Source organism: Orbicella franksi, chromosome 11, assembly GCF_964199315.1.
Source record: "Orbicella franksi chromosome 11, jaOrbFran1.1, whole genome shotgun sequence".
NCBI lineage: Eukaryota > Metazoa > Cnidaria > Anthozoa > Scleractinia > Merulinidae > Orbicella > Orbicella franksi.
Window position 1 is genome coordinate 22035961 of NC_138155.1, and position 8458 is coordinate 22044418.

Here is an 8458-nt window from a genome sequence, read left to right on the forward strand (position 1 = left end):
AAAAAATTGACACTGAAAATTAGCCAATGAGCGCGGGAGAATTTATGCGGTTTATATGGTAAAAAAGAATTCAACACCAGTTATTTGCCGAACGTCCGTATATGACTTTTTAAAACATTGAAAAACCTAAATGTTAGAAGCCCAAACTGTGTCAAAACAGTCGGATAAATTGGATAAACATGCTCATTGATTCCGAAGATTTTAGGAAAACTTGGCAATTTGCATTTGACCAAAAGTTCCGGTTTGAATTTTCGGATATTTCCAGTAGAAAATTGTAACGGCGTTCTGAGTTTTTCTGGACACTGTGAGGACAACCTCGCGAGGCATATCCAAATTTTCGAAAATTTCTTACTGGAAATTTCCGTTCCATTTGATTCTGCTCCCAGAATTTCCGGAACTTTTTGGTTAAATGATTCGCATTTCGGATTTTCAACATTTTCCAAATTTTCCGGACATCGGCCAGGAAGTTTTTTTTTTTTTTTATCCCTGACCCCGTTTCAAAGTTCGGAAATTTTTGGTCGAATGAAAACCGCCCATTATCTTAAAAAAAATTTTTCACCCGTATTCAGTTCAATCATTCCGTAGACACCTCCAGAGTTCCATACGTCTGAAGTCCACAGGTCCCCCCCCCTCCTCGAAATTTTAAAACGCAACAATCACTGCTTATTTTGGATTTGTTTTCGAGGAAAACTCCGGCATGGAAATCGCATGGTTATAGTGACTAAATCGCCGTCGAAAAGCTCCGTATTCAAAATGTTTTCCGCCCACACTAAAACGTAAAGCAGGCGTTTTCGAATTCCTCCGATTTGAAGAGCGTTTTCGAAAAGCTCCGTTTTCGTAACGGATTAGTGTGGACGGTAGGCCTAACCGTAGAAATAATTAGAGCTGCTTTTTCAAATTTCTCCGGCGTAGTGTCGACTGAGCCTAATATTCTCATACGAAGGAGTTTAAATACCCCAGACATGATTAAAATGCGAAGACAAACCAATCAAATGTATATTCAAAGCGGGCTCGCAAAAATGTAAAATTTAAAATGCAAATTATACTCGCTCGACGCTTTCGTCGTTTGAACGTTTTGCGTTCAAAATTTCAATTTACGTAAAAAGAAAAATCCATCTTTGGCTTCGTTTGCTGCCCCGAAAAGATATCAAACTTCAATTTAGGATTGTCCTCGCGTTTGGAGCTGTGACGAAACATAAATACCTAAGACAAGAACTGTACTACGACATACAAACTTTCAAAGCACGTGCCTCTTGTCAAGCCAAAGATGTCGCTGTGTGTATTCTAAGCAAATCGCTGGAGTTTTCCTCAAGGTACGAACTGTACAATAAGGTATTGTAAGTTATATTCTGTAGAGGTAGCTTAGCTTTTTCTTTCGGAAGGTATTGTTCAAAGTATGTTAGGAAAGTTTGTCAATAACAAGAATGTTGTCTACCGAATCGATACCGAAGTGTACGCATGTGGGAACTACAATGATACGAATAATAGAACAACTAGGTATTATTTGTAGCTTTATGCTCCACCCACAGATGCGAAGAGGATGAGTGAGTGAGGGAGGTATTATTTGACGAAACATTTACAAAGGAATGGTAACATTTACTGAGAATTTGCTCATAAATTTATCAGTTGGTTTTACCTAATTTGTGATATCAAATCGGTCTCAATGTGTTCTCAACCGGTTCCCAAGTTTGTACGTGATCATCTAATTTCTTACATTTTTAAAAATCTTCTGATGATCTAACGTTATAATCCCTCATTTCACAACACAATTTAAAAACTTTTTAATAATAATAATAAGTTAAATAACTTTTTTTAATAACTTTTTAACAGTTTTTTTTCAATACATATGAAATCTGAAGTAAGCTGGAGCAGCTTGATATTTCGCTTTAACGCCTTCAAGCGATTTTCAATTGAGTTTCGCAAAACCAAAACCAAACCATTTGCTAGCCAATTGGACTACTCTACCAATCTCAAACTATAGTAAAACCAAAACCGAAACCAAAACAAAGACCAAAGTAATTCCCTGATTACTTTCAACACTCGACTGGAAACCGCTCTGTGCTCTCGAAATCCAATTAGAATACACTATTTTTAAGTTTTTAAAAAAATTAAAACTGAAGAAAGCTCTTACATGTAAGTTGCTCTTAAAACGTAGAATTTTATTTGCTTGTTTTTGTCATTGCTTAAAAGGTGTTCTTAATCTCTTTGCAGATTGGTTTAGTTGTGCCAGCGGGGCGCCTAGTACATTAGACTGACGAGTTGCACATGGAAAAGATTTTGTTTATCTTCACAATAGTGGTGAGTTCATGGTTCCTAACTTTATATCATTTATTTCTCTCGTGTCGATTAATGGCCGTGCTGTACAAGACCCACAGGGATGCTACATCATTTTTACCCCATTCTAAAAGGAGTGGTGGTGGGAGGGGGTCTTAGTGTAAATACAAGAGGGTATTCAAGGGGTTGCTGGAATGTTATCTCAGTCACACTTAAGTTTTTAGTGATTCCTCAGCTTTCGGTTACCATTTCAGTCCATTTCTTAAATATCGGTAAACTTTGCAAATCTCAGATCCATCTGATCAGTTATTAAAACGTTTCATTTCTCTGCTGGCGGCTAAAATTCTGAACAATTCTCAACTCCCAGTGAAGCCCCCTCCTGACTGTCAGACAAGTCCGGTTATGTACATGTAAACGCTCATTTTTGCTATGTTGTCTTTCATTTGCGCAAGCGCCCAAAACTTTTGATCGAGTTTTAAAGACCTGCATGTGCTCGCACTATAGTTATGTCTTAGATCTGTTAGCTTTATTGTACCTGTACATTAGCCCGCTGGATTTGTCTGTTTAGAAGCATCCAACAGTTCTATTACTTTCAATATCTGTTCCCCTAACGTAATCCGCGCTGGCTGGGAAACACCAAGTGTAACCCCAGTCCTCGTTAAACCGGTTTTCTACAGAATTCCAGTTTGGCAAATTCGTTTTCCGGTCATTGAAGTGTTGGGTATATTGAGTATGTAGAAATCTGTGTTTCCTGGCTGGGAGGGTTTGTCAGGGAACAACTTATGGGGAACGGGGCAGTTCAGAAATGTTTCTCCGCAACAAGGAAAACTGTTTTAGTAACGCTTAGTTTTTAACACTTCGACATGGCCAAGATGATCCCTGATGAATTCTGAGAAATCAGCTTGCTGTGTACCCCTGAGTAGTATACTCGAGGGTTTAGGAGGCCAGTTTGACCTTCTCCCTTCCCTCTTCTTGGGGAAATTACCGGCATCTTCAAAAAACCGCCTCGCAGAGTAGGATGTACTCGCTGTATTTAATCGATAAACATTTCTTATTTCAACTTTGTCTAAATTAACCATGAAGTTATTTTTTTTCCACTAAGGCAAAGCTGATGACTCGATGTCATGTAGCTGGAGAAAGTTTTGTGATGGACGTGCTAAGCCAGGCAGTAGGATAAAGACAAAAGGTTAGTGTCATTTTGTTATTAACACTCCTTCCACCTATTGGCCGGGCCTGGTGTATGGATGTAAACCTTGCCAAGTTTCTCTGGAAAGAGGCAACTAGGAGGCATGCTGTATGGATGAAAATGTTAGAAACGGTCTGCATTGGGAGAAAGACCTTCACACCTTTGTGTTGATACTTGATCAAAACGCGATTTCATTGCCAACTGGACAACTACAGGATGAAAGAGGACAGTTTGATTTAAGTCCTACGCTTTTTTCTTGCTTCTATTCACATAATTCATATTTCTCTTCAGGAAGGTGACAAACGTGGAATGGGTCAAGCTGGAAAACGACTTAACTTTTCTGGAGAGAAGGACAACTTCACAATCATGGCTTTTATTGGCGAGGTTAGTAGATTAGTAGATTAGTTTTCACACATTGCGCCGTTACGTTGCTTTCCTTGAGGTCACATAATGTGTAGATATGTTTGAAAGTGACAAGATTGTCTTCAGAACGAAGCGAATCTCACAATATTGATATATTGATAGTGATATAGAAATTTGTCAGAAGAATAGCATTTACTCGTTGTGAAGTTTATCGCACCAAAAAGCAGTTTTCTCGGACGTGAAACAAGCTGAAAAAACTTATCAACATGCACCGTCTTGAAAAATTTTCAGTCGTAAAATAACAGAAGCGAAGAGATGTAAATTGGAAGAAACATTTTGCTGATGGCGTGGATAAACTTAGAGGGTTATAAACGCAAAACAGTTGAGAAGTAAATAAAACCTTGAAGTTCTCAGTTTTTGCTCTTGTTTATTCTGGTTTCCAAAATTATCATCGTTGCTGGCAATAGATAAAAGTGATTGTTTTAGCTTAATTCTGCTTCATTTTGGATGTTTACCTCGCGTATTTTAATTTGCGCCGAAAAATATTCAAATTGGGTTTGTTTACATTATTTGCTAGTGTATTCGTTGCAAAATTTATATTTTCGATTCTTCTTTAGTGGAGTTAAGTGCCTAAAAATAAAAGTCAATAAGTTTACTGCAAGAATCGCCCTTTGTGATAGCATTTATTGATTTGCCCTTTTTATTTTTATTTTCATACAGGTTGCTGGAATTCTTTGATGCTTTGCACACTTCAAAACGGAATCAAGCAAGAGCCAAGCATAACACAAGTTTAATTTGAGGTAGAAAACAAACTTAGCAAGAAGATTTTCAGCTTTAAGATAATTGGCAAAGAAGAATACCAGCTAAATTTCTTTACCGTTGGAAACACTCGTCAAGTTTAGAGTATTTTATCTCAAGGACGATATTCAGCAAGTTTTTTTTTCAAGAAGAAGCATTGAATTTTTTTTTTGCGCAACAGGTTTTCCATGGTAACATCTGTTTAAATGTTTTCAATTTTCCCGCCAAAAAAATTAGAAAAACTACCGCGCCCAAAATACGCATGCGCCAATTAAAAAATATTACTTCTTGTGAACATCTGTTTGAAAATTTTTAATTTTCCCGCCAAAAGACTTAGAAAAAATACGGCGCCCAAAATACGCATGCGCCAATTTAAAAAAAATAGTATTGAGTTAAAATATATTTTCAATAAATTGTATTCAGTTCATGTGTCTGTTCTCTTTATTATATTAATATTGTAATGAGTCAATAAAGTCAACATTTATTTCTTTGCAATCTCTTTTGTTATCTTCAATAAATGTTTTAAACAATAAATAAAAGCAAGTGTTTTGTGTTTCAATAAACTTTATTCACTTCAAATAATCTTTGATTATAAGTTAATTAATTAATGAAAAATCAATTAATCAATAAAAAAGGTGTGACGAAAAAATGTTCCCTCTATATACTAAGACTTTTGGCGGGAAAATTGGAAACAATTTGCACAGCGTTTCCCCTGGCAACATTTTGGGCAAAAAATTCAAAATGGCTTCCCTTAAAATTTTCCCGCCAAAAAACATGTAAGCAAAGTCTCGTGCAAAAAAAAATTGAAAGTAAAACGCCAATTTGGCCCTCGACTCTAAGAAAACCGATACGATATTTTAGTCAAAGTCTTTGCCAAACTTTTGAATAGAATTTGCTCGCCGAGACATTTCGATCTTTCAACTCTTTTGCACGAGATGGTGTTTACATGCTAACTACATATAGCGAAGCAACATGGCAAGATAAACTAAACTGCTCTGCGATAAAGTCGACCCGTTTTCTAATTTTGTCTTTATCAATAACTACAAATCGGTAGTGATGCCGCGAAACTCCTATTTAATCAGGCTATATTTCCAATCAACCTTCGAGTCTTTGAGTCTATTTTCATAACTTGCCATGTTGCCTCAGATGAAAAACTTTTTCAGCCGTCAATGATCGTTTACAGCACAGGACAAAGCGAAAAATAAGTTGCCTATAAGCAAAGTCAACTTCAAAATTTCTGGATTAAACTAGACTGTTAATTTAGCCAGAGAATATGACAATTATTTGGCTCCAAGCTCTTTTATTAATTGTTATGACATACTCGCGTAAACATTTGACAAAAAAACGTAGAAAATTAAATGAAAGAAATGTTGCAAAATTTTCTGGAGCAATTTCAAATGTTTTAGCCACAAAATATAACAATTTAATTGTCTGGCTCCAAGTTCTTCATTAAATTTTGTGATAAGAGAAAACACAAAGAATATTCGATCAGATATTTAAAATGTGTGACCAAAAAATCTAAAACTTTTCTGGAGCAAATTCATCTGTTAATTTAGACACACTGTGTAACAATTTAATTGCTTCACTCCACATTCTTCGAGCGCCAAAACTGAACGACAAGACAAAGAAAAATCAATTAGATTGTTTAAATTGTCTAACTTGAGGCAAGGTTTCAAAACTCTCTGGAGCAAATTCAACTGTTGTTTTAGTCGCAGAATATCACAATTCAATTGCTTGGGTCCATGTTGCTAAATTCTTCTGTTAACATTTCAGCCGAGTATAGGTTTATTTTTGGAAAAGTTATTAACAATTGAAAACTCGGCCTTACTTGATTTCTAATTTGTATTTCTTCTCATTAACGCTTTGTCCTGTGCTTCATCGAATGCCGGCAGAAAAAGATCTTTATTTAATTTAGATGCATATGTTAATAATAAACAAAACCCAGAGTCTGGTCCAAGGAAAACAAGCGCTATTCTGAGTTCAACTCCTCCCCTTCACACGAGCCTTTGCTCATCAATTCACTTGCAAAAATTTACCGAATCAAGATTATACAGACCACAGTAAAGATAAAGAAGCAAGTATGAAATGATCTACTTCCTCTTTCGTTCCTTTTTCTCTATCTCGCACAAAATTTTTTGTTCGAGTTTTGCTTGGAGAAGAAAATATATTTCGATAATTGATGATTACGAGAACTGAAGAAAGATTTCCATAAGACTGTTAATTAACTAAACGTAATTTGAACGATGTCTCATCCCATGTTGTTCTTCTGGTAGATAAAACAATTGCGAAAACGAATTGAAATAATCTCAATTTATACAAGATTGTAAATAAAAAGCTGCTTTCCTTCATCGCAAAAATAAAAACCAACACTTGAGTACTGCAACAGAAGTTAGATGTAAAAACAACTTGACGATAATAGGCGAAAATAATTTTGGATGAGCAAGACAATTGTAGCGAAAAAAACGTCGCTAGATTTAGTCATTGCCGATTCAATAAATTCTCATTAACATTTTTTTTACAAAAAAAAAAACTTTTGATTTTGTGGTCTGTATAACAGCCAAGCCTAACTTAATCGAACTGCATCATAACATCCTATGAACCAGACACACGGGTTTTGTATTATACATAATTAGCTTACAAGGTGACAAGAGAACATTTGCATATGCGTTTTCAGAACATTTTTTTTTGAAACAATATTAGCCAATTCATAAAAAAACGAATGAAATAAAGGTGCAATGGTTTACAAAATTTAAAGCCACTTTACGATGTGTTTTGGAAATTCATGCATTATGATTTGCCAGGTGAATTGAATTTGTCCCGCTTTGCATTTCAAAAGCTATTATTCTCTTGTCATTTGTAAGTAATCAGTTGGTGAAACAAACAGATGGATATTTTCGAGGTGGCATGATAAGTTTTCAGTTCTCACGAAATAAATGTTCGTAAATTTCAAATACAGTTATTGCCACGTCTTTTTAAAAACTCGTAAGTAATGATTTTATTCCGTCAAAGTTGTAGAAAGAGCAAAATAATTTTGTTTCTTTGTCTCCGGCCCCCAAAGCAATGAAAATTTGACGCAGAATATCACAATTTAATTGCTTGGCTACATGTTGCTAAATTACTCTGTTAACATCCTAGCCGAGTTTATATTTTATTTTAGACAAGATATTCAACAATTGGAAACTTGGCTTCACTTGATTTAAGTTTTGTTTTTCTGTATTTCACCAGCAGAAAATTATGGTGTTTTGGCCAATTAATTTGTTTCTATAAGTATTCTTCAAATTCTCTTCGTCTAACAGTGCCACCTTAAAAATATCACACCTCTGTTTCATCGACTGAAGTTGTAAATGATGGCTGATGTCTAACACAACTCAACTCAGTTTTGAAATACGTCGTTCTTGTTTCCATGTGATGTCATCTTTCTGGACTTGCAGCAAGACAATCAGTGATACAGCTGAAGAGTTCACTTCCCTTACAAACTTAAACAACTAATCAGCCACCATTTCGCTTAAATTATTTCACATTTTAAAGTTCTTATCTTTGTAGTATTCCCTTCCGATTCAGTGATTCCAGTTTGTCCTCTTTTCCATATCCTTTCCTCCAGTTTTTCTGAAAATAAATTATCAAGTCGATGATCAGCAAATGCGCAAAATTTACAACTAAATAATAAACACTCTGGAACACGGTCTTAAACTCGCCATGGTAAAAGTAAGAGTAGCTATGACCGTGAAGGCCAAAGAAACAGACACAATTAGAATATGAAGTTGAAAGAATTCCAAAATATAGTTTCTTAGTAAAGAACGATAAAATTTTGCAAGTCTGTAACTCTCTTGCCATGAT